At 45.2% G+C, this 27873-nt stretch overlaps 1 long non-coding RNA gene across 1 annotated transcript; it reads left to right on the top strand.

Annotated features, from left to right (window-relative positions):
* The first annotated feature begins 994 nt into the window (after positions 1-994).
* LOC132346608 (uncharacterized) lies at positions 995-8882 on the top strand. The gene is made up of 2 exons (XR_009496507.1): positions 995-2087; positions 8724-8882. It is a non-coding gene; the product is annotated as an uncharacterized lncRNA (long non-coding RNA).
* Positions 8883-27873: the final 18991 nt, after the last annotated feature.

Genomic DNA, 27873 nt, shown 5'->3' with positions numbered 1-27873 from the left:
ATTATTATTATCAATTATTTATCACTTATAATGTCATTTAAGTCTTGTCTCCTCCAGGAAGCCCTCCCTGACTACACCAGCTAAAAGCAATCACTTCTTCAAGAATAAAGTCCAGGGACTTCCCTGGTGGCTCAGGAGTTAAGAATCTGCCTGCCAATGCAGGGGACACAGGTTCCATCCCTGGTCTAGGAACTAAGATCCCACATGCTGCAGGGCAACTAAGCCACAACTACTGAGCACAAGTACTGAGCACTCAGTACTACCACAACTACAATTTATAAATAATAATAATTATTTATCATAATTATTGTCAATTATTTATCTATTATCTATTTATCAATTATCTATCAATTATTTATCTATCTCTCTACCTATCTAGCACCTACTTAATACAAATGCTCAACCAGCTGGATGAAATTTCAGCAAGCTAAGTACCCCCAACACATTGCATGTAGCCTTATAACCAGACATGGAGGCTATTCATTCATTCACTCAACACTCTATTTGGTAATGTCTATAATAATATCAGAGGTCTTCTTGGTGGCTCAGTCATAAAGACTCCACCTGCAATGCAGGAGACACAGATTTGATCCCTGAGTTGGGAAGATCCCCTGGACGAGGAAATGGCACGACTTTGCAACTAAATAACAATACACCCGGAGAAGGCAATAGCATCCCACTCCAGTACTCTTGCCTGGAAAATCCCATGGATGGAGGAGCCTGGTAGGCTGCAGTCCATGTGGTCGCTAAGAGTAGGACACGACTGAGCGACTTCCCTTTCACTTTTCACTTTCATGCATTGGAGAAGAAAATGGCAACCCACTCCAGTGTTCTTGCCTGGAGAGTCCCAGGGACGGGGGAGCCTGGTGGGCTGCCGTCTCTGGGGTTGCACAGAGTCGGACACAACTGAAGTGACTTAGCAGCAGCAACAATACACCAGGTACTGTTCCTAAAACTGTGTGTATAGCAGAAAACAAAACAAGCGAAGTTACCACCCTTTCAAAGAGTCTCTGTTCTAATGAGGGAGATAAATGAACAAGAAATCATAACTATATGTATAAGATGATGTAGTGATAAGTGCTATGGAGAAAAATAAAGTGGTATCAAGGGATAGATGATGACTGAGGATGTATATTCAGGTGATAAAAGAAAGTCTGAGGAGGTGACATTTGGGCATAGACTTAACTAAAGTGAAGAAATGAGCTATGCTAATATCTGAAAGAAGTTTCCATAGGGGTGGGGGAGCACATAGTGCCAACACTGAGGTGGGAGATGCGTTAGATGAACAGAACCAAGGCCTGTGCTGCTGGAAGCGTCAGCAAGGAGGAGGTGGGAGGAAATGATGTCAAGGACTAGACAGTGTTTGATCAGGGGTGGTGAGCATGTCAACACCACTCCTGATTCAACAGGAAGCTGTGGAAAAGTTGTGAGGAAAGTCATAGTCTGATGTAAGCCTTATAGTGTTCCTACTGGCTGCTCTTGGAGAACAGAACAGATGGTTCAGGGCCCAGAGGGGAGGCTGGGAACCCAGGCAGGAGTCCCTCTATCTTGTTCCTGCTGCTCCCATGTGTCGTCTTCCCAGCCCAGCTGCAATCTGTTCTAGGGCAGACTGTTCTGTTCTGTCTGGAAACCCCACAGTTTGGCTCCAGGGAACCTTCCAGAGCACCAAACAGCTCCCTACATTCCCCTTATGTGTTTTCCTTTCCTTTGCAAACCAACTAAATATGCCCATACCACTGTTTCCCAGGCATCAGACTCTTTCCCCAGATGCTCAATCTGCCCACACCCATGGCCAAATTCCGTTTCGACAGTGCTAGGGACCAACTAATAACCTCACACACTGGTTCTCACTGGGGTGCATTTGGCCACGGTACTCTTAAAGCAATGTCATCCAGGTCACATTGCATGCTCAGCGTGCTCAGGTGTTCAGTCATGTCTGACTCTTTGTGACCTCATAGAATATAGCCCACTATAGCTCTCTCCATGGGATTACCCAGGCAAGAACACTGGAGTGGGTTACCATTTCCTCCTCCGGCGATCTTCCTGACCCAGGGGTCGAGCCCATGTCTCCTGCGTCTTCTGCACTGGTAGGTGGATTCTTTACTACTTCACCCCCTGGGAAGCCCCTATGTCACATTACCTGGTGACATTTAAGAAAACATGTATTTTCTCAAAAGCAGCAGAGAAAGAGAGGAAACCTCCTTACTTGCCATTCCCTGGGATCGGGTATAGTTTGGGTGCTAGCTTTTCAAAGAACCCTGGTCACCTCCGAGAATTCTGTCCTTCCAAACAGGGAAAGACAAGTCCTATAGTCTAAAACCTGAGTGATGGTGACACCATTGAAGCAGCAGCTTAAATATTTTTGTGATTCCATAAGCAGAACACAAACTGCTCAATGAATGACAGGCAGTGCACAGATGCCACCTATTAAATAATTAAAATAAAGTAGAAATTAAAAATAAACAGTGGGAAATGATTTAAAACACACACAAATGAAAGAAAACAGAAAGAGTAACTTGCGAATGAAGAGGTAAGTAAAATTAAATTTGAGTAATTTCTAAATTCAATTGCAGCTAGATTAACTGGCTGTCTTTCCCCCAATGTCAGCATGAAATAAACAATACCTTAAACTGAGAAATCCTAGAAGCAAGTGCAATACGAATGCAGTGGCCATGGTGCCCCTTTTGATGAGCAGAAAACTGCCCAGATTTTGCTGATAAGGACAGAATGTGTAGATATAAAGTGAGATTCAATGGAAATGAAATGAAAATAGAATTTGTAGTGGTCAGCAAATGCTGTGTAATGAGCATTTACAAAACATTTGTAACACACAGAGGGAACATTTACCTTTCTTAGACTTGTGAGTCCACTGTGAATTTGCTGATCTATACTGATCTTGACTAGGTGGCTCTTCTTCAAGCTGAAATTCAGGCTGGGGTTGGTGTACCTCAATTCAAGTTTGTTCTCTGGTCTATTCCACAGTGCTTAGTCTGGGAACCAGGTTGAAATGGCAACAGCTACCCAGACAAAGCTTGTTCCATGACAGAAATTTCAAGAATGTAGGTGTAAACTCACAATTCCTCTGAAGCTACAACCTGAAATTCACCACTCCTGCCTATATCCCACTACCCAGTACAAGTCTTACGGTCAAGCCCATGGTCAATGAGATGAGAAAATAGACTCTTTCCATTCTCCTAACTGATTCTGCTTGCCGGAAGAAATATCAATAACCTTAGATATGCAGATGACACCACCCTTATGGCAGAAAGTTAAGAGGAACTAAAAAGCCTCTTGATGAAAGTGAAAGAAGTGAGTGGAAAAGTTGGCTTAAAGCTCAACATTCAGAAAACGAAGATCATGGCATCTGGTCCCATCACTTCATGGCAAATAGATGGGGAAACAGTGTCAGACTTTATTTTTCTGGGCTCCAAAATCACTGCAGATGGTGATTGCACCCATGAAATTAAAAGACGCTTACTCCTTGGAAGTAAGTTATGACCAACCTAGATAGCATATTCAAAAGCAGAGATATTACTTTGCCAACAAAGGTCCGACCAGTCAAGGCTATGGTTTTTCTAGTGGTCATGTATGGATGTGAGAGTTGGACTGTGAAGAAGGCTGAGCACCAAAGAATTGATGCTTTTGAACTGTGGTGTTGGAGAAGACTCTTGAGAGTCCCTTGGACTGCAAGGAGATCCAACCAGTCCATTCTAAAGGAGATCAGTCCTGGGTGTTCATTGGAAGGACTGATGCTGAAGCTGAAACCCCAATACTTTGGCCACCTCATGCAAAGAGTTAACTCATTGGAAAAGACTCTGATGCTGGGAGAGATTGAGGGAAGGAGGAGAAGGGGACGACAGAGGATGAGATGGCTGGATGGCATCACCGACTCGATGGACATGAGTTTAAGTGAACTCTGGGAGTTGGTGATGAACAGGGAGGCCTGGTGTGTGATTCATGGGGTTGCAAAGAGTCGGACACAACTGAGCGACTGAACTGAACTGAACTGATTCTGCTAAGTCATATGGGAAAGGGTGTGAATGTGGAATTCTAATGCAGGAACTCAGGAAGAAATGCAAACAATGGATCAGCCTACCAAGTGTTTTATTAAACAGGATATTTTTCAAAACCAGTTGTTTCTCAGGTCCTTCAAAATGATGTTCTAGACCATGGTTTGACAAACAATGGTACACAGCCAAATTCAGTCTGACACCTGTTTTTGTAGGTTCTGCAAACTAAAAATGGGTTTTATATATTTAAATGATGGGGGAGAAATAGTCAAATAATAATGTTTTTGGATACATTAAAATCATATGACCTTCAAATATCAGTGTCTATAAATAAAGTTTTATTGTAACATTTCACACTCATCCATATGTGTATTATTGATGCTGTGTTTGCACTAAAACAGCAGATTTGTGTAGCTGCAACAGAGACCCTGTGACCTACATGTCCTACAACATTCATTAGCTGACCCTTAAAAGAAAATGTTTACTGACCTTTGGTCTAGATCACTTTTGTCCAGTAGAAAAATAACGTGACCTATATATAAGTAATTTTATACTTTTTAATAGGTACATTGTAGTATTGTGCTTTATAATAAGAACTATTTCCTCTCATCTTCCTCTCATTTGTAACACCAAGCTCCTAAAACCCTTGGAATTTCCTAAGTGATGAGAGCAATAAAGGTGACTTGATTTTTATAACAGACCCCTTTCAACCATACCTGAGTTTATGCTAAGGAGGTAAGCCTCTGGAAAGAACTGTGGTGGTTAGTTGCCAGGGGAACCAGCTGTGTGATTGGAGGGGTGGAACCTTCCTTCCCACCCCACTGACCTCTGGAGAGGAGAGAGGGCTTGGAGATGGAATTTATGGCCAGTGACCAATGATTTAATCAATTGTTCCCATATAATGAAGCATTCACAAAAACCCAAAAGGACAGGGTTTAGAGAACATCCAGCTTGGTGAACATAAAGACATTCTGGGAGAACATGGACGCTCCCCACCACTTCCTACATACTTTGCCCTGTGAATCTCTTCCACTTGGCTGTTCCTAGGTTATAATATTTTATAATAATCTGGTAATCTATTAAGTAGAATGGTTCTCTGTTTTGTGAGTCACTGTAGCAAATTAACTGACTCTAAAAAGGGGGTGATGGAAACCTCCAATCTACAGACGGCTGGTCAAAAGCACAGGTGACAACCTGGACTTGTGGTTAGCATCTGAACTGGGCTCAGTCTTGTGGGACTCAGCCTCTGACCTGTGGGATCTGCCCGTATCCAGAGAGTGTCAGTTCAGTTCAGTTCAGTTCAGTCGCTAGGTCGTGTCCGACTCTTTGTGACCCCATGAATTGCAGCATGCCAGGCCTCCCTGTCTATCACCAATTCCCAGAGTTCACTCAGACTCACGTCCATCGAGTCAGTGATGCCATCCAGCCATCTCATCCTCTGTCGTCCCCTTCTCCTCCTGCCCCCAATCCCTCCCAGCATCAGAGTCTTTTCCAATGAGCCAACTCTTCACATGAGGTGCCCAAAGTACTGGAGTTTCAGCTTTAGCATCATTCCTTCCAAAGAATACTCAGGACTGATCTTCTTCAGAATGGACTGGTTGGATTTCCTTGCAGTCCAAGGGACTCTCAAGAGTCTTCTCCAACACCACAGTTCAAAAGCATCAATTCTTCGGTGCTCAGCTTTCTTCACAGTCCAACTCTCACATCCATACATGACTACTGGAAAAACCATAGCCTTGACTGCTGCTGCTATAATGCTAAGTCACTTCAGTCGTGTCCGACTCTGTGCAACCCCATAGACGGCAGCCCACCAGGCACCCCTGTCCCTGGGATTCTCCAGGCAAGAACACTGGAGTGGGTTGCCATTTCCTTCTCTGATGCATGCAAGTGAAAAGTGAAAGTGAAGTCGCTCAGTCGTATCTGACTCTTAGCAACCCCATGGACTGCAGCCTACCAGGCTCCTCCATCCATGGGATTTTCCAGGCAAGAGTACTGGAGTGGGGTGCCATTGCCTTCTGCGATAGCCTTGACTAGATGGATCTTTGTTGGCAAAGTAACATCTCTGCTTTTGAATATGCTGTCTAGGTTGGTCATAACTTTCCTTCCAAGGAGTAAGCATCTTTTAATTTCATGGCTGCAGTCACCATCTGCAGTGATTTTGGAGCCCAAAAAAATAAAGTCTGACACTGTTTCCACTGTATCTCCATCTATTTCCCATGAAGTGATGGGACCAGATGCCATGATCTTCGTTTTCTGAATGTTGAGCTTTAAGCCAACTTTTTCACTCTCCACTTTCTCTTTCATCAAGAGGCTTTTTAGTTCCTCTTCACTTTCTGCCATAAGGGTGGTGTCATCTGCATATCTGAGGTTATTGATATTTCTCCCGGCAATCTTGATTCCAGCTTGTGCTTCTTCCAGCCCAGCGTTTCTCATGATGTACTCTGCATAGAAGTTAAATAAGCAGAGTGACAATATACAGCCTTGACACACTCCTTTTCCTATTTGGAACCAGTCTGTTGTTCCACGTCCAGTTATAACTGTTGCTTCCTGACCTGAATACAGATTTCTCAAGAGGCAGGTCATACGGTCTGGTATTCCCATCTCTTTCAGAATTTTCCACAGTTTATTGTGACCCACACAGTCAAAGGCTTTGGCATAGTCAATAAAGCAGAAATAGATGTTTTTCTCGCACTCTCTTGCTTTTTCCATGATCCAGAGGATTTTGGTAATTTGATCTCTGGTTCCTCTACCTTTTCTAAAACCAGCTTGAACATCTGGACGTTCACGGTTCACGTATTGCTGAAGCCTGGCTTGGAAAATTTTGAGCATTACTTTACAAGCATGTGAGATGAGTGCAATTGTGTGGTAGTTTGAGCATTCTTTGGCATTGCCTTTCTTTGGGATTGGAATGAAAACTGCCCTTTTCTAGTCCTGTGGCCACTGCTGAGTTTTCCAAATTTGCTGGCATATTGAGTGCAGCACTTTCACAGCATCATCTTTCAGGATTTGAAATAGCTTAAGCGCAGGCGGCTGCGACCGGCGCACGGTAGCGCGGCCAAGAGGAGTTACCCCAAGTCCGAGGTCAGGGGCAGCAGCCGAGAGTGCCAGGCTGCTACGGCGCAGGAACGGCCGAGAAGAGCTACCCAAGTCCAAGGTCAGGGGCGGCAGCTGAGAGGAGCTACCCCGCGTCCAAGATCAGGGGCGACAGCCAGGAGGAGCGACCCCACGCCAGAGGCCAGGGGCGCTGGCGGGGAGGAGCTACCCCACACTGGAGGCCAGGGGCCGCCGGGAGGACCAACCCCACATCCAAGGAGCGGTGGCTACGCCAGCACAGGAGGGCCTAGAAGAGCTATTCCACGTTGAAGGTCAGGAAGGGCGGCAGTGAGGAGATACCCCTCGTCCAAGGTAAGGAGCAGCAGCTGCACTTTGCTGGAGCAGCCATGAAGAGATACCCCAAGCCCAAGGTAAGAGAAACCCAAGTAAGACAATAGGTGTTGCAAGAGGGCAGACACACTGAAACCATACTCACAGGAAACTAGTCAATCCAATCACACTAGGACCACAGCCTTGTCTAACTCAATGAAACTAAGCCATGCCTGTGGGGCTACCCAAGACAGGAGGGTCATGGTGGAGAGATCTGACAGAATGTGGTCCACTGGAGAAGGGAATGGCAAACCACTTCAGTATCCTTGCCTTGAGAACCCCATGAACAGTATGAAAAGGCAAAATGATAGGATACTGAAAGAGGAACTCCCCAGGTCAGTAGGTGCCCAATATGCTACTGGAGATTAGTGGAGAAATAACTCCAGAAAGAATGAAGGGATGGACCCAAAGCAAAAACAATACCACGCTGTGGATGTGACTGGTGATAGAAGCAAGATCCGATGCTGTAAAAAGCAATATTGCATAGGAACCTGGAATGTCAGGTCCAAGAGTCAAGGCAAATTGGAAGTGGTCAAACAAGAGATGGCAAGAGTGAATGTCGACATTCTAGGAATCAGCGAACTCAAATGGACTGGAATGGGTGAATTTAACTCAGATGACCATTATATCTACTACTGCGGGCAGGAATCCCTCAGAAGAAATGGAGTAGCCATCATGGTCAACAAAAGAGTCCGTAATGCAGTACTTGGATGCAATCTCAAAAACAACAGAATGATCTGTGTTCGTTTCCAAGGCAAACCATTCAATATCACAGTAATCCAAGTCTATACCCCAACCAGTAACACTGAAGAAGCTGAAGTTGAACGGTTCTATGAAGACCTACAAGACCTTTTAGAACTAACACCCAAAAAAGATCCAGATAGTGTCAGAATTGAATTAAATGTGTGGGACACCCAGCTTGTGTCAGAACCGTACATATCAAAAAGTAAAAAGAAACAGATGAAAGTAATAATAATTTTATCTATGTAACCAAATATATCCAAAAGAGTACATTATGGAAAAGTATTAATGAGATATTTTACATTTTTTTCATACTGAGTTTAATGAGATCTGATGTGCATTTTATGCTTAAGGCACATTTCATTTCAGATTAATCACAATTCAAGTGGTCAATAGCCATCTGGACTAGTGAAGATCATACAGGAAAGCAAAAATGTAGACAATTTTTATTTCTCCTTTGAAAAGCCTAATCCTGGGGTGGGGTGTGGGGAGGGGGAGTTGTTTTCAGATCTCTTCTTGAATCAACTTATTCTGAATAATCTCTCTTAGCTTGAATGACTATGCAGCATGTATCTATGACTATGGAATGTGTATCTACAGTCAACATTATGTTATCCTGTGCCAGGAGAAGAGCTCTGCCCACAGTGGATGCTCAAAAATTTTTTGCTGGATAAATAAATATGAGAGTGAATGATGTACTTGCCCATATCATGTTTCTGGAGTCATTCTCTGGCTTCTCTCTGTGTCGCATTCCTGTCCCTCTTGTTAAGTGTGATGACCAGGTATCTCCTATTAGAGCAGCCCTTCTGTGGATAATAACTATAAACAGGGGAGAGTATTTTTAAAACAGCTACATGCAAGTGACAAAAACAAGAGGAAACTAGAGAGGAGACTGCAATTGGAAGAAAGAAATGCACTCTGTTAATTCTCCATTTTCACATTTTTTTTTAACATAAAGGCAGAATTCAGTCAGCAGCAAGTGAACATCTAGTGAACAGCAAGTGAACTGGATAGAAATCCAACTGTCTTACCAGCTTGCAGAGGCAGAGGACAGAATTCATGGTGCCTACAGTTGTTGAGAAACAGAGGCAGTAATCTAAAAGGGAATAAGCCCAGGTGGGGGAGCCCTATATTGTGCTTGTAAATCCTGTCTAAATCTCTGGCTGTCCCCTGGACAAAACATGTGTGAGACAGACAGGAACCCACCCAGCTGAGACTGAACGAACAGAACATAGAACTTTGCTGCTCTTATAGTAATGGAGACAGAATTCACAGTTTCAGTCCAGCCAACACTTTTCTGAGGAATATAACTGAATGGCCCAGAGTATCTACAAAGTGTCATTTAGAACATGCCATATATAATGTTAAATGACTAAACACTTCATTCATGCATATCTTCCTGAAGAATTCCCCCAAGACCCAAATACCAGTTTTATTAAGAAGCTCTTCCTGCCTGCATCCTCATCACTTCTTTGTCTGCCCAATCTCTGAACCTAGGCATTCCTCTCTGTCATACTATGCATTGCAATTTAGGATAATTTAGTCATTTTTTAATGAACTCATTATACTATGAGCTTTACAAAGGCATAAACCTAATTTAGTTCCTCTTGGTCTCTCCAAACCCCATAATAAGGGTTCCATATATGTGACTCACATTGGGAGAACAGAAAAATGCTTTTTTCCTGAAAATTAAAGGTCTGGGTGAGGGGGGTAAATTGGAAGATTGAGACTGACATATACACACAATTATATATAAAATAGATAATTAATAAGAACCTACTTACTGTATAGCACAGGGAACTCTATTCAATACTCTGTAATGACCTAATTGGAACAGAATCTAAAAAAGAGTGGATATATGTATGTGTGTAATGTCTCTGCCAACAAAGGTCCGTCTAGTCAAGGCTATGGTTTTTCCTGTGGTCATGTACGGATGTGAGAGGCTGAGCACCAAAGAACTGATGCTTTTGAACTGTGGTGTTGGAGAAGACTCTTGAGAGTCCCTTGGACTGCAAGGAGATCCAACCAGTCCATTCTGAAGGAGATCAGCCCTGGGATTTCTTTGGAAGGAATGATGCTAAAGCTGAAACTCCAGTACTTTGGCCACCACATGCGAAGAGTTGACTCATTGGAAAAGACTCTGATGCTGGGAGGGATTGGGGGCAGGAGGAGAAGGGGACGACAGAGGGTGAGATGGCTGGATGGCATCACTGACTCAATGGACGTGAGTCTGGGTGAACTCCGTGAGTTGGTGATGGACAGGGAGGCCTGGCGTGCTGCGATTCATGGGGTCGAAAAGAGTCAGACACGACTGAGCGACTGAACTGAACTGATATATATGTAGGTATGTATAACTGGCTGACTGTGCTGTACAGCAGAAATGAACACAACATGACAAATCAACTATACTCCAAAAAAAAAATAATTAAAAAATAAAGGTCTAAAAATTGGACAAAATCCTTTTGACTCAGATGCGAGCTTTTTGTAAGACTCACAAGACTAGAGTTTTAGATAAAAATAACAGCTCTTCACATTTCTATAACATAATTTACACAGCACCAGACATAATCTTACTTAATCCTTTTTGACAACCTGATTATGCATTCAGTTCAGTTCAGTTCAGTTCAGTCGCTCAGTCGTGTCCGACTCTTTGCGACCCCGTGAATTACAGCACGCCAGGCCTCCCTGTCTATCACTAACTCCTGGAGTTCACTCAAACTCACACCCATCAAGTTGGTGATGCCATCCAGCCATCTCATCCTTTGTCGTCCCCTTCTCCTCCTGCCCCCAATCCCTCCCAGCATCAGAGTCTTTTCCAATGAGTCAACTCTTCGCATGAGGTGGCCAAAGTACTGGACTTTCAGCTTTAGCATCATTCCTTCCAAAGAACACCCAGGACTGATCTCCTTTAGAATGGACTGGTTGGATCTCCTTGCAGTCCAAGGGACTCTCAAGAGTCTTCTCCAACACCACAGTTTAAAAGCATCAATTCTTTGGCATTCAGCTTTCTTCACAATCCAATTCTCACATCCATACATGACTACTGGAAAAACCATAGCCTTGACTAGACAGACCTTTATTGGCAAAGTAATGGCTCTGCTTTTGAAAATGCTATCTAGGGTGGTCATAACTTTCCTTCCAAGGAGTAAGCGTCTTTTAATTTCATGGCTGCAATCACCATCTGCAGTGATTTTGGAGCCCCCCAAAATAAATTCTGACACTGTTTCCACTGTTTCCCCATCTATTTCCCATGAAGTGATGGGACCAGATGCCATGATCTTCATTTTCTGAATGTTGAAAGCCAGCTTTTTCACTCTCCTCTTTCACTTCCATCAAGAGGCTTTTCAGTTCCTCTTCACTTTCTGCCATAAGGGTGGTGTCATCTGCATATCTGAGGTTATTGATATTTCTCCCAGAAATCTTGATTCCAGCTTGTGCTTCTTCCAGTCCAGCGTTTCTCATGATGTACTCTGCATAGAAGTTAAATAAGCAGGGTGACAATATACAGCCTTGACATAATCCTTTTCCTATTTGGAACCAGTCTGTTGTTCCATGTCCAGTTCTAACTGTTGCTTCCTGACCTGCATATAGGTTTCTCAAGAGGCAGGTCATGTGGTCTGGTATTCCCATCTCTTTCAAAATTTTCCACAGTTTATTGTGACCCACACAGTCAAAGGCTTTGGCATAGTCAATAAAGCAGAAATAGATGTTTTTCTGGAACTCTCTTGTTTCTTCCATGATCCAGCAGATGTTGGCAATTTGATCTTTGGTTCCTCTGCCTTTTCTAAAACCAGTTTGAACATCAGGAAGTTCACTGTTCACGTATTGCTGAAGCCTGGCTTGGAGAATTTTGAGCATTACTTTACTAGTGTGTGAGATGAGTGAAATTGTGTGGTAGTTTGAGCATTCTTTGGCATTGCCTTTTTTGGCATTGGAAAGAAAACTGCCCTTTTCTAGTCCTGTGGCCACTGCTGAGTTTTCCAAATTTGCTGGCATATTGAGTGCAGCACTGTCACAGCATCATCTTTCAGGATTTGAAACAGCTCCACTGGAATTCCATCACCTCCACTAGCTTTGTTCGTAGTGATGCTTTCTAAGGCCCACTTGACTTCACATTCCAGAACGTCTGGCTCTAGGTGAGTGATCACACCATTGTGATTATTTTGGTCATGAAGATCTTTTTTGTACAGTTTTTCTGTGTATTCTTGCCACCTTTTCTTAACATCTTCAGCTTCTGTTAGGTCCATACCATTTCTGTCCTTTATCGAGCCCATCTTTGCAGGATATGTTCCCTTGGTATCTCTAATTTTCTTTAAGAGATCTCTAGTCTTTCCCATTCTGTTGTTTTCCTCTATTTCTTTGCATTGATTATGCATTAATACTCAAATATTACAGCTAAGAAGGCCAGTGATCAAACACATTGACTTCTCCAGGATCTCTGGCATATGACTAAAAATGAGCAGAACTCTGACCCAAACTTAACTCTTTGGATTTAAGGTTTGTTTTGTTGTTTGTTTTCATGACATACAATCCCTGAGGATAAATTAACATCCCCTCCCACCCCATGTCCTAATGCAGGTGGAGCCTTGGTCACTCCCAGGGACATGCTAGTCATCATCAGAGCTGAACACTCTACCAAGGCCAGCAGGGATGAGGATACACGTCGGAGTGTCCAGAGGTCCCAGTACCACCGGCTACTAGCCTAAATCCAGAACCCCAGACAAAGACCAGCTACCATCTCCTGGGGCCAATACTGTCCTCAGGCTTAGCTCTGCAGAGATGCCTGCTAATTTCCCTCTCTTTCCACCACCCAGCTCCACACCTGATATGGTTGCAAAAGGAAGCTTCATCAAAGATAGATTGGGAGATGAGCCTTCATGGAGGGCAAAATGGATACACAGAGAGGGATATGCAAAGTGCTTGATGCAGGAAGATTATGTAAAACATCATTGCCAAAGCAAAGTCTACAGTTTACTCCCAGAGTTTATAGAGATGGACACAAGAGGGGCTCTCACGGGTTGAAGAAGCCCCTACCACCACTGCCAACTCCCCCATGGCCTCTTTCTTTCCAACCATGTCTTCCATTCACATTGGACACGAATCTGAACATGGCTTTACATTAGGCAGACAGCTCTGGAGAACACAGTGGCTGATCCGAAGTCAGAGGTGGGCTTTGAGATCACCCAGTCAGTCCCCTCCCACCCGTGAGCAAGAAGCTCCCTGTCACACCTACACATATGCCTGCTGGAGGCCCCCAGTGAGTGCCAGTGTGCTTAATCACAGGGGGCACCCCCAAATACGATGCAGCATTTTGAAATGGCCAGCTGTTTTTGAAAATGTCTGAGTACTGGGACCTTGTCTCCATCTGAACCACTGTGGGCAGCTTTTAAAAATAAATTTCCCCAATTCTCCTATGGTAATTCTGATCCCTAGGTATAAAATGGGTCTTTAACCATGATTCCTGGACCCTATGCCAGACAATATAAATCAAAATTACCTAGGGAAGGCTGTGGGAACTGGTTCTTTAAAAAGAAAGAAATTAAAAAAAAAACTTACCAAATAGTTGTTTAAAAAATCCTTCTCAAATGGTTCTATAGCAAGGCTGGTTGGGAACTGCTGAATTGGAGTATTCTAATTTCCAGCCCAAATCTCCATCTGGTCCCTCTGCCTGTCTCCCCCTGCTCTGTCCCCTGCAGCCACCAAAGCTTTCAGGGCTTCCTCCTCGAGACACCTGCTCAGTGTTTAAAAAATAAAAGCCATCATCTTCCCCTAAGTCTTTTCTTTTTAAGACTAAAAAGAACATCACAGCAAGAAAAAGAGTGATTTGCCTGCTAGGAGCCTCCAGAAATTAGTCTCAAAATAGTATTTGCTTCAGGAACTTTTTTTATTATTATTCAGAAACAAAGTGTTGAAAGTATAGGGAAAATTCACACTGATTTGTTTCACCTATGTATCAATGTATTCAAAATGCTGAGGAATTTCTTTTGTCAGAGTCAGTTTTGTTATGGCAGGTGACCACGTGGAAAATCAAAGGGAAGAATGATTTGGGCAGATCCTTGAATTGCCCCCACGTAAGGCCATCATGGCACCCCACTCTAGTACTCTTGCCTGGAAAATCCCATGGACGGAGGAGCCTGGTAGGCTGCAGTCCATGGGGTCACTGAGGGTCGGACATGACTGAGCGACTTCGCTTTCACTTTTCACTTTCCTGCACTGGAGAAGGAAATGGCAACCCACTCCAGTGTTCTTGCCTGGAGAATCCCAGGGACGGGGGAGCCTGGTGGGCTCCTGTCTATGGGATCGCACAGAGTCAGACACGACTGAAGTGACTTAGCAGCAACAAGGCCATCATATGAAGGGCTCTGGCCCCTGGCTCCTCTCAGCAGACAAGGGACTCCATCCTTTGGAGGCAGCCTCCATGCAGAGCCCCATGCGGCAAGAAGAGATGTCCAGCTTCATTGGGGTTGGACTCTGGTCTGAGAAAGGAACATCTGTAGATTCATGTCCTGGGAACCCAACTGGAGTGGAAAGCAGAGAAGGACAGCCAGAGGCTGCAACACACAAATCTCACGCCCCCATCAGAGTCCTGGCCTGTGAGAATTAGCTGGTTCTGGGAAGTGGGGACTTAAGGGGCATAGTTGTCAAATGCAGTATTACAACATTAAGCACAGATGCTAAAACCTTAGACTGAATTTATCTTTTCACTGGTCACACATTGGTCCAGCCAGCCCCAACTGGTGGGTGGGTTTCTCCAGTGGACCTCATTTTTGCATGCTGACCATGTTTCTTCATGAAAAGTTTGATGTTTAGCAGGGGCTTACTACCAAATGTTGGAGAAATAAAGAAGGGTGCTGAAATGAATGCCCGAATGTAACAAGTGTTGGTCTATCCTTGGCAGAGACATTGGTCCAAAACTTCTGGGCCTCACAGCAATGTTACTGCCTGAGGTGAGGGGAAGGGGTAGTTTCAGGAGTCCTGCCATGGAGGTAAATATCTTTCACCTAATATTTTCACAGCCCTCAAAATCGTTCTCATGCTTTAATCCAGCTTTAGTGTCCAAAAAAACAAATCCAACTCGGTAAGCAAGGTACCTACTATTATCCCATTTTACAGAGTAAAAAGTTGAGGTTCAAAATTTATATCACTACCAAAGGTGGAAGAGTAGAAAGTAGCAGAACTGGGACTCAAACTCTACTTCCAAGTCTAAGATCTTTCCAAAATATGCCTTTCTTCATTGGAGGCTAAAGGAACTACATACAGTACCTAGTAGAACTCAGGAGCCTCTGCCCTCAGCACTGAAGACGCCCATTCTAAAAATATTTTCTGTTTTGGGCATGGCTTTGTTAAGAACTACCTTGAATCAGAAGGGTAGAGTCTAGGTGGGGCTTCCCTGGTGGCCCAGATGGTAAAGAATCTGCCTGCAATGCAGGAGACTTGGGTTCGATCCCTGGGTTGGGAGGATCCCCTGGAGGAGGGCATGGCAACCCACTCCAGTATTCTTCCCTGGAGAATCTCCATGGACAGAGGATCCTGGCAGGCTGCAGTCTATGGAGTTGTAAAGAGTCAGACATGACTGAGTGACTAAGCACACAGCCTAGATGAATGGCAAAGTCCTAAAGAGAAAGAAGCTGGTGCTTCCTCTTGCCATCAGCCAATCTCCTCCAACACGTTTGGATCCACTGACCCAACAAGAGGACTTACACATTAAGAGCGCCACCCTCTCCTCTGTTGTCAGGGGTAAGAGATGCTGTACTACATAAGGAGGATGTGGGAGAGGAGACTAAGGTCCTTCAACTCCAGGAATATCTGACACTCAAGACTGGACAGGCAGGAAGCAGCGCTGGCTCCAGGAAACAAAAAGAGAGGCTTGCTAGTGTAAGCTATCAAGGAAGGGGCTCAGCCCACCTAACCCAGGAGGAAAATTGAGATGGGCACCAATTATAGCTAATTTGAGCTGTGTACCCACCCCCTGGCTGTTAATTGTACCTGATTCCTGCAATTACTAAGTGAAAATCTCAGGGGTAAAATCAAGAGTAGGGGAGGAGGGAGGAGGAAAGATAATGTGGCTGGGGACCTGCAAGGGGGACACATGGAAGGTTGGAGAACAGATGGAGGCAGCAGAAGAGATGGAGAATCACAGACCCTTTAGTAACCAACATGGTGATCTTGCACACATTACAGAAGAAGAAATAGACCTTGCTTTCTCCAGACACTTTATGGCCATCTGCTGGAAAACTGGTCATAATGGTGCTATAAACTTAGGATGACTAGGAATGCGAATGGTGTTCCCCAAGGTTACACACAGGCATGTGCATAACCAAGAAAGGGCCCTTTACCTCTGCACCCTGCAGGGGTAAGGCACCACTGTCTTAATAATTAAGGGGACAGCACCCAGACCTGGGGAAGCTCCCCCTCCCCTTCTGTGGTTTCCTCTGGTCCTCACTCAGATAAGGACACATGAACCACAGCAAAGAAGGGGATCCTGAGTCCTTCTGTCTTGCTGCTTTCTTTGGTTCTTGCCAACCTCTTCCTCCCTCTGGCCTGGGCTGCTGGATCAGACCCTTGCCTCTAGGTTAACACTCAGCTTCCACCACAAAGGGAGAGCACAGAGATGCTCTGAGGACTGGACACGTCATTGATATGAGATGACCATGTGGCACACACCATGCAGTCACTCTTTCCTGGGGGCATATTCTTCTATTCTAGAAGAATGGAAGAGACGGAGTCTCTGGGGTCCACAGGGGTAAGGAAAGTAAGACAAGAGAGACCAGAGATGCATAAGAACTTAGAAATCATGGCACCAACCTGTAGCAGAGCTGGGTGGAGGTGTGGGTCTGGATCTGAGTTTCATGCAGCCCAGCCAGGGAAGTCAGGATTAACTCAAGCCGCTTAGCTCAACCAGAGCTGCATTTCTGGGCTTCAGAGTACACCAGGCAGCCCAGTTGCTCCAAGAGAGACAGAAGCTGCACTCAAAAGTTCATGGGAGCCATGAACAGGACCTGGCCAATTAAGCCTCCCCAGACCAGCCCTCAGGCACCTGCCCACAGACACATGTGCCGTCCTCCAAACGCTCATAAAACACAAACAGACCAAAACCTAAGTACCCAGATGCAAACAGCATGCAGGCAGGTCCACACAACACATGTTCACATGGGTGAGTTAAAATAACCCTAGTTCCCATTTACGGAACTTCTTCAATGTGTCAGCCTCCATACTGGGTAATTTATATTCATTATCTCATTATCCTCCCAACAATGCCACTTGTTAACCTCACTCCACAGAACAGAAAATGAGGCTCAGAGACACTAAGTAACTCACCAAAAATCCCACAAATGATGCCATATATAAATAGGTACACAGATATTATAAATTATAGCATGTGAATGTTAGACTAATAATATCATGTAATGTTAGTAGAGATATTGATAATCAAGATGGGTAATATTAAAGATACTGTTATTCAGTCGCTCAGTCATGTCCGACTCTGCGACCCCATGCAGTGGAGCTTGCCAAGCCCCTCTGTCCCTCACCAGCCCCTGAAGTTTGTCCAAGTTCGTGTCCATTGCGTCGGTGATGCCATCTAGCTGTCTCATCCTCTGGTGCCCTCTTCTCCTGCCCTCAATCTTTCCCAGCATCAGGCACTTTTCCCATTGTAATACTGAATAAAAGGACAATATTAATGGTGGTGGCAATAATAATAGCTAACTGTGTCAGGTGCTGTTCTAAACCACTCATCGGTCCAAGCCCTTTCCACAAATTAGCTCGCTTCATCTTCTCAGTAACACTCTCAATTAGGTACCATTTTCTAGATGAGAAAACGACAGTGCAGAGAAGCTAAGTAGATTTCCCGAGGCCCCCTAGCTGGTGAGCAGGAGAATCTGAATGTGAAGGCAGGCGCAGGCCTTTGTGAGGGTGAGGAGGGGAGGCTGGGGCCAGGTCCAGCCTGGCCCTGGAGTCAGCCCTGAGGCCGACCCCTTCATCCTCCCAGGCAGGCGCCCTTGGAAAGAACCAGTCCCATCAGCCCCCTGTCATCGGCCCCTGCTCACCTCTGCTGAATTGGCAGCTCCGGTCAGCCAGCTTCAGGGCAGAGCTCTGGGTCTCCCGGGAAAAGAGTGGTAAAGGTGGGCATCGAGGCCAGCCTGGATGTTCAGCATCCCCAGGGGAGGGAATCAGGCTGCTTGTTCAACAGCTGGGAGTGCAGGCAGCCCTGAACACCAGGGCACGAGGCCATTTTCCAGGCGTCTACATCCAGGGCGGAGGGAAAACCCAGCTACTGACCCTGCGCGGCACCCGGGGCCGCCTCTCCCTCTCGCCCACCCTGGCTCGCACCTGGCCTCCTGAGCTGACTGTTCTCACGTGCTCTCCTTCCCACCAGAGTCGGCCCCTCTTCTAGCCCCTCTCTTTCAGCAGACCAATCCATTCTGTAAGAGCAGAAGAGTGAGGAAGAGATCAGGCTACAGAGACTGAATGCACGGCCCCGATAAGAGAGCGAAGAGCCTCCATCTGTGGCACAAGGGGCCAAGGAGGGGATAATAGCCCAGACCCTGTGTTCTGTTCGGCCGCACAATGGGCAGCTTTCAGCAAGCGCCCTCCTGGTCTCTAATCTAGCAGGAAGGGCATGTGTGCAGTCTATTAGCATTTATTTTCCCTTTCTGCATTATACTGATAACCCAGTTTCTGACCCAACCTCTCGCTTTCTTTTCATTCCACATTATAATTCTGCTTTCTTAAAATCCTATTCAGCTATATTAAAAAAAAGAAAAAGAAAAACCCTCTAACTCTCTCTACTTTTCTACCATTTGAAAGCACATCAGTATTTTTTTTTTCCTCTGCTGAACCAAGGTGACTCCTACAAAGGATTTACCATTCTGGATGGTAATGATGGTTCAAGAGCTAACGGACAGGTAGCATTCTTGAGGCTGTATTTATGAATTCACTAATAGACATCAACATAAAGGATGAACCTCAGAGGTAAAACACATAGCTGTCACAGAAACCAGACACCCAGGACAGGTAAAGGGTCTCCACTCAGCTCTGCCATCCAAAGAGCCGGCAGTGAGACTGACGCAAGTAGACTCAGGCCATACTATCGTGCGATGGCCCGGTGGACAACAGTTATTCACCCGGCTATTTGTTTTAAGCAAAATTCTCCCAAAGTAAAATTTAATCAATGGCTAGTGATTCTGAAAGCAGACATTTTGTGAAACTGTCTTGAGCTTGTCTTCTGAGAAAACCAGCAAATTGCCTATGATCATGGAAAGTGGCATCTTTTGTAGCCAGTGCCTTTTGTTCATTACTGGGGCCTCCCTCTGGGACAGGAGTTAAACTTATTGATCATTGGAAGGTCCTAAAACAACAATAGGATAAGTGGGAAGACTGCTGGGATGTGATCACCGTGAGGAATGCAGAGGTCTGAGCCGGAGGTTTATGCCACACATGTGCTAGTGTGGTGCTGTCATTGATATTTCTTCTGTGACTTAAAAATAACCCACCAACATAACAGAATGATTAGGCATTTCTAACCCAGGGGAAATCTCCTGGACTCCACGCTGATGCTGCCTGGTTGTGTAAATATTAAGAGAAATTCTGATTCACAACTTCATCTAAGGGAGTAATTTCTCACAGAAGCCTGACCTCCTGCCACCCTTGAAAAATATAAAACTCTCCAGAAAATTGGCCACATATAAGAGGGAACAAGAACACGGGATGAGTGACACCCTGATTCTCACCCAGGCAGGCTCTTTCCTTTCCTGGAAGGACCACAGCTTCCTCAGCACAAGTGTGAGGAAGATGAAGGACTGGACTCCAAAGAATCGTCTGACTAACAGGAGTGCTGTGTTGTTCAAGATGAAGTGAAAGATAACACATTCCCATCATGGGTGACAAGAAAGGCATGACACTCAGATCAGGTCTTCTTCAGTCAACAGATGGTCTTTAGGCGGATGACCCTACAGTCCAAATTCCAGCAGGACTTGAATTCTGAGTCATTTCCAAAGGAGTGGAGGCTCTGATTGACACAAGCACTCACCCTGTCTTCACTATGCTTTTACTAAAATGTCTGGGAAATAGCCAGAGAACAAGGAAGATGCTGGGTTGTGGAATGACATGACCAGGCCCAAATGGGGACCAGGCACTGGCCTTCAAATCTCCTTTTGTCCATTAAGGGCTGGAGGCCAGTCCCAGGCTGGTGATAAGTGAAGGGTACTAGGGAAGTGTCCTCACCACATGCCTGCTCAGAAGGATAGTTTGTAGAAATCCAGAGTGGACAAGGTCTCAAACTCAGAGGCCTGCGGAGGCCAGGCAGGTGGTGCAAATGAGGGAAATGGGCTGAGAAAGAAACTTCTGTGGCCATGGAGAGCATGCATCCTGTTTCAAGGGCAGTCACTTCTCAGTCCCAGTCTTATCAGTGTCTTGATGAACAGGAATGCCAAGTCCTACCTTGACAGACAACCCAGACTTTCAAGACACACAGAAAATTGATTTCATTTTATGTTATCAACTAATTCAAAATTTTTATAATATTATGCTGGCCAGATCTGGACCTCAAGCCATCAGTGGGCAACCTTGTTCTAAAGAACATTGAACCCATCATTTTTATCATTACCAGGCATCTCACCAGTATGTGTTTTTACCAAGAACTAGTTTCTCCAGTGAAATTCGATAAATAATCCTGCCTCTCTGGAGTTTGGCACCCTCTCAGTGGAAGATATTTAATTTCCAACTGAAATTTCAGATGTTTTCTTTCAGGGTTCATTAGGGTATTTGGAGTGTACTAAGCACAAAGGATACAAAAGTGATAATCAAGATATTTGGTCTCCTGCAGCTCACATGCTAGTTGGGAAGGTGGAAGAGAGGCAACATACATGTATATACACACATGCATACATAAATGCAAATACACATATGTGCGTGCACACATATACATTCACATTATAGATAGATACGTGTTATAGGTAAAGGCGATAGCATTTGCAATGATTTGAATATGGAGAATTTTAAAAAGAGAACATCAAAGATGGTGCTTAGATTTGTGGCTTTAAAAGAGGTGGATGAGGAGGATTGAGGCATGAGATTTACAGAAAAATCAAGAGTTCTGTAACTGAAGTTGTCAAATCTGAATCGCATATTAGACACCCAGGGGCAATATCCTGTATGACTCTGCAGACTAGAGCTGTGAAAAAAGAAACTTGCTTGATGGTTTCCTCAAGAACTCTCAAAAAGTCAATGGAAGGAGATTGAAATCTACAAAGCTGCTTTGTATGATAATAACACTGACCACCACCACATTTAGTGGTAACATTGACCTAGGAGTCAGGGTCCACTCTTGATATCACGAGGATCTTCATCATATTGCACAAAGAGTTCCAGAACAACTATTTTATTACAATTTTACAATAAAGTTATGAGAAATGTGCTACTTCAAGCTCTGATAGATCTGTTTAGATATTTTACTAAAGAAAGTATTTCTATCCTTCACTAGAAACACGCCTTGGAGATAACTTTCCCTGCTTCATCGTCACAGGCCAAACCCAAGTCACAGAGAGTGACCTTGACACTTGATGGAGCAGGAAAGTGTAAAGAGGGGCCTCTCCAGCCTTCCTGCCCCTAGACGCACAGGCTCACAAGTGCATCAGGTTGTATGATCGCCTGTGAGTGTGGAGAACCATCTTCATTAATTAAACTTATTATTACCATGCTTGGAAAAAATGGCTCATTAGCTCTGGCACTGTAACAATGCCTACATTGTTTCCACCTACTGGAGCCCAGGGATTTACAGCAACTGCAGTACTCTCTGCAATAGCTGTGATTTTTGACAAAGTGCACACTCACCACCTCCTCCCAATTGACTGAGCCCTTTTGCCCTCCAAGATTCCTTGTCAGCCTCTAGTGATTTCTCAGCATTCCTTACAAGGGATGCTCTGGGATGTCAAGGTACCAGGAGGAGGAGGAGAGCCCTAGACCCAAAGCAAAGGCAGATTGAGCCTCCGGAAGAAATTAGACCTAGGACAGAGCAGAAGGTGTTTTTGTGTCTAGTAGGTGGTGACTACTAGGGATTATTCAGAGCAGTCCTCCCTGATCACAGGAAAAATGAAAGCAGAGGAGGAACTGCATGGCTTGTCTACCTTGGGAGACTCCTCCTGTGCCTCCAGGCAGCAGGCCTAGATCTAGCAGAGGGTGGGGCAGGGGTTGGCGGGGAGGCTCTGATCACTATTGTGCTGCAGAAGGTTGAAACCACTGCTCAAAGTCACAGAGAAAATATTTACTTTATTAAACCCCCCTAACAGAAATCAGCCCATTCAGATTAATATTGCTTCCCGATATTGCTTTCCAAATGTTAGGGGCAGTGACCTGGAAAAGTGAAAAGCTTTATTTAAGAGCGTCGATGTCTGCATCTAAATGGATGGGTCTTCGGATGTCAGAAGAACACAACAGCCATTGGTTGGAGTCTAATAATCTTTGGCTGTCCAGATATGAAACTTGCTGTTGCCCCCAGTGAAGACTTGCAGAGAGCACAGCTATAAAACATGGATGTTTGCTTTCGAAAGCAGAAAGTCACAAGGGAGTGTCGCTTCCATGTTACCCTTAGAAGAAGCCAGATAAGCTGTAAAATTATAGCTTTTAAACTCATCAGAGAGCTGAGGATATCAATAAGCCTAAATGAATTAAATTCCAGAAAGCAATGAGCCCTTCCTTGGAGAGTAGAGACTCAGAGCTCCTGGCATCCTTGGTGGAGAGGTGGGAAAGGAGGAATTCAATAGAGACAAAGGCACAGAGAAACCAGCCGAACAGTTCATAAATCTCCCATGGTCTGTGTGAGCTGGTGAGATAGAAAGCCCATGGTAATCCTTCCAGAGAACAACTCAGCTCCCCTGCCCCTATCTTTCCCATAGCCTTTCCTGGGCGTGGTATATTAAAGGCTGGGGGCAGGGCAGAGACCTGATGGAGAGCCTCCCTCCCACAGCATATGAGACCTTCCCAAATTGCAAGACAGGGACCCACTGTAAGAGAGCTGAGAAAGTCTCCCTGAGATCCCATGGGCTCATAGTAGGTGCCGGGGTGCATCCCCTGAAGTCTGGGACTCGGGCGGGCAGAGGAGCCAGGAGCCAACCCTTCAAGGCTCTGAAGGTCTGTGCTGAATGCACTGGAGGAGCCGTCCAAAGGCTGGGAGCAGGGGAACAGGATGGAGAGAAGCTTCCCGAGGAATAGAAAATCAGGGAAAGAGTCAGGGCATTGTTTCCTCATGTGAGATTTTAAAGCAAAACAAGGTCATAAGAGGGTATGAGTTGATCTGAGTGAAAGTGGGTCCCACATATCCCCTAGGCCTCACCTACCTGGTGCAGAACCTTGGCCACCATTTCCCAAGCATCCCAAACACCTGCAGGGGTGAGGGTACACAAGGGTGCGGGGGGAGAGTGGCAAAGCAGCACTGAAGGAAATAGAGAAGTCTCCAGGAAAAAGACTGGCAGGTGGGCTATTAGAACAGAGCCTTCCATTGTCCAGGAAGCTATAAAGCTCAAAGATCTCTTTAATCTCACCTCTGTTCAGATCCCAGGCCCTGCTGAAAGGGCAGTCTTGAGCACACACTCTGAATATTTAAAGCTAGAAGAGAACTGAATCTAACCCAAGCCGCCACAAAGCTCAGGCCCAGCTCAACATACTGGATTAACTCATCTTTCTAAATTACCAGCTTGACAGAAGATTGGGGCTTTATCATTTCTAGAGGTAAAGTGTATTTACTTCTTCCACGTTAGTCTTTTTCATACATCTGATGTGGCACACAGTAAAAAAAAAAAAAAAAAGGAAACACACAAAGAAGCAAGGAAATGTGACACATGGTCAAAAGAGAAAAAGAGTAATGGAATCAGAATAAGAGAAGGTCCAAACATTGAATTTATCATACAGGGAACTCGCAGGAAAAAAAAAGTCTATGATAAATATGCTAAAGGCAGTATGTGTGAAAAGATGAGGGATTTTATTAGAGAGTTGGAAATTACAAAAGAGAACAAAATGGAAATGCTATAAATAAGAAATACAATATCAGAAGTGAATAATTCATTTGACAGGGTTAAAGCAAACTGGACAAAGTAGAAAAGAGGATAAGTGAACTTCAAAACAGGATAATAGGAATTACTTTGAATGAGGGAAGTTTCTGGAAACATAGAGATATTTTACATGTTGTTTCAGTGGCAATTACACAAGTGTATACAACTGTTGTGCGTGCTCAGTCGCTTAGTCTTGTGTGACTCTCTGTAACCCTACGGACTGCAGCCCGCCAGGCTCCTGTGTTTATGGGATTTCCCAGCCAAGAATCCTGGAGTGGGTTGTCATTTCCTCCTCCAGGGGATCTTCCTGACCCAGGGATCAAACCTGCATCTCTTGCATTGGCCCGCAGATTCTTCACCACTAGCATCACCTGAGAAGCCCATACAATTGTCAAAATTCGTCACATTGAACTTCTAGGATTTATGCATTTTATTTTATGTAAATAATATCAATAAAATATGAATGGATGAAAATATGGAGAGATATTACACAGCATCTTTATTGAGCCTCTGTGTGTGGTAGATCCTTCAGCACTAGATGGGAATAAGATCAGATTCTTAGGGCAGCTATTGCCTTTATAGGGTTTCCAGTCTCTGAAGGAGTCAGACAGCACCTTCCCTTTCAGGGAAGAAGTCAGGGCATTGCTTCTTCACATGAGATTTTAAAACAAAACAAGGTCATAGGAGGGTATGAGTTGACCTGAGTGACACTGGGCCACACGTATCCCCCAGGCCTCAGCTACGTGATCAGTGGGGAACCTTGGCCACCATTTCCCCAGCATTCTAAACACCTGCTGGTGTGGGGGTGGTTGGGGATGGGGGTTGGTACAGCCTCCTGTTCACTGCCCAGGATAGAAGGCTCCAGAGCTCCAGCATCCAGCCCTAGAATGGGGAAAACACACAGGCCCTGATTCCCCACTGCTGCCAGAAGGGGCTGCATAACCTGGCCCAGAAATTCCAGGGACACAATGCCCCATGGCATTGGCTTCGGGGTGAACCTGAAGCAATCAGAGATAGGAGCTAGGAAGAATCCATAAATGAAGTCCTCCCCTTCCTCCTGCCCCAACCCCAGTCTCTAACCCCGACTGACTTTCCGCAAGTGTAGTCATTCCATGTGGTCCCCTGGAGAAATCTGTTTTTGTGAAGATGGGGCAAACTGGAGTCCCCACAAAAGACCCCCTGGCATTTTCTCCCCTCCCTTCCCTGCCTCACTTCTCTTTACCCCTCACTCTTGACCTGGGATTAACGCTCCCTGCTTCCCAATAAACCAGGAGCATGGGAGCTTGGCCCCCGTCTCTGTATTTTAGGTAGCCAGACTCATACAAACACAAATGTTTCAGAAAAAGAATAATACTAGTAATTTTTAATGATTACTGAGTTTTTACCATGTATATTTTTCCCTCTTTTTTGAAGTCCAGTTGATTTACAATATCGAGTTAGTTTCAGGTATACAGCAATGTGATTCAGTCAAACATATATATGTATGTACGGGCTTCCATGGGGGCACAATGGTAAAGAATCCACTTGCCAGTGCAGGAGACACAGGAGACATGGGTTCAATCCCTGCCTTGGGAAGACCCCTGGACAACGAAATGGCAACCCACTCCAGCATTCTTGCCTGGGAAACCCTAGGGACAGAGGAGTCTGGCGGGCTGTACTCTCCTGGGATCTCGAAGAGTCATACATGACTTAGCAACTAAACAACAACAATATACATATATATATACATATATTCTTTCCTTAATTCTCTTTCATAGCATATGTTTTTTAAGTGCTTTACTTAACCCTCTCTAATCCTCACAATAACCCTAAGCAGAACTATTTCTTATGATCCTTATATTACAGATGAGAAAACAGAGACACAGATCAGTTAGTAACTTACCCAAGGCTACGCACGAAGTGGAAGGATGACTAGACTAATCCAAGCAACCTGGGTCACAAGCCCACTTCTTAACCACCATGTTACACTTCCTCCTTCCTAGTAGATGAGATCAAAACAGTGAACATGTCTGGGATGATACCTGTGACTGTGTGAGCTTATCAGAATCCAAACATCCGCTAGGAAGCCAGAAAAACAAATCTGCAGCTTGAACCAGGCCTACGTATTCCAGCCAAGGGCCTGGAAGCATTTTACCTCATTTAACGCAGCTTCATTAGACCCTGTGCAGAGGTGCATACACACCCACGCACACTCTCGCATGTGCAAGAGATTCAGTGAGGCACACCTGCCACGCGGGAGATGGGAACACAGGACACTTGTCCTCTTCTCAGTCTCTACCCCTCCCCCGTCCCGGCAGTCCTTGCAAATGCTCTAAGAGACTTGTCACACGATAATGAAAAACTGAAATGTGACGGATTCAATTACAATTTATATTTTCACTTAACAATCAATTACCTTCCCGTTATTGGAGGAACATCATTAAGCCATGATACCAGGTCTGGAGAGAAAGGCTCTCAGGGAAAGGAGCCACTGGCCCAAGGAGATCTGAACAGGGCTGTTCATCTCCCAGGAACCAAGGGAAGAGGGAGAGGCCCTGAGCAGGAAGGGGGAGGGGGTGGGATGGGGAAGGGCTGGCTGGCTTCCCGGGCTGCACAGGTGTGAGCAGGGAGGCGTTCTGTGCCTGTCTGTGCTGAGAGAGGAAGATAAGGGGATGCCCTCCTTCCTCCTCCCCTGGTTCATGTGGGTGTTTCTAAAATGAACTAGAAAGATGAAGCCCCCTTTGCCTGTCACCTAGGAGCAGCTGATCTCTGAACTTCAATGTTTGCAAAGAAAGGGATGAAGGATGTGGCTAGCAGCCAGCACTGAGCAAGACAGACCGGCCAAGGACCAGGCCACGGTGCGTGGGGCAGAGGCACTTCTGCTGTGCAGCCTCTGCTAAGATCCTTTAAGAGGTTTGGGGCTATCATTGTGTGCTGGCTCCCCAGGTGGGCTTTGTAGAACTCAAGAGGCTCCCTGGGGTTCTGCATCTTGGCAAGCAGCTGCGATAAGTCCTGCACAGATGCGGTGGCCTCCAAACAGCAGCCGCGCGGGAGGATAAAAATTGAAATCCCAGCTTTCCTTTGGGGAGATGTAAAGAAGGGAAGGAATCCCAATGCAGCCTTCTTTCTCTTCCCCACAGGGCTGGAACCCAGATGGGGACAGGTCTCTCTGCTTCCGGGGGTCTCCGCTTGTCAATCCCTCCCCACACTGCATCCAGAAGGAGTTCTCAAGCACGCAGATATGAACATGTTGCTTAAGGCTTGAAACCTCTCATCGGATAAAATAAAGCCCAAATTCTCAAGAGTGGCTTTTGAAGGGGATCAGAATATGCTACCCCCAAATACGCCACTTTGGAATAAGGATTATTGTGAATGTAAGGCAGCTGAGAATCAACAGATGTAGGGAGGGTTCTCTGGCCTCCCCTTATCTGCCTAAAAACAGGGCATACATTTCCCTTTGTGAAGGTGTTTTCCTCGGCACCAGGAAGGGAAGAGAAACTCTTATCGCTGGAGACGAAAGTCAACACTAAGATGAGTTTGCATAAACAGACCTCACTATAATAATCCTTATCTTCCATGAGTTGCCTTCTGTATTTCCTAGTTACTTCCCCACAATTTATTGTTCCTCGAAGCCCAAGCCCTCTTTCTGTTGCTAAAATGGTATATAAGCATCTAAG

The sequence above is a fragment of the Bos taurus genome, chromosome 11, assembly GCF_002263795.3.
Source record: "Bos taurus isolate L1 Dominette 01449 registration number 42190680 breed Hereford chromosome 11, ARS-UCD2.0, whole genome shotgun sequence".
Taxonomy (NCBI): Eukaryota; Metazoa; Chordata; class Mammalia; order Artiodactyla; family Bovidae; genus Bos; species Bos taurus.
The sequence above is the reverse complement of the archived record's forward strand: the minus strand, read 5'-3'. Positions and strand labels throughout refer to the sequence as shown.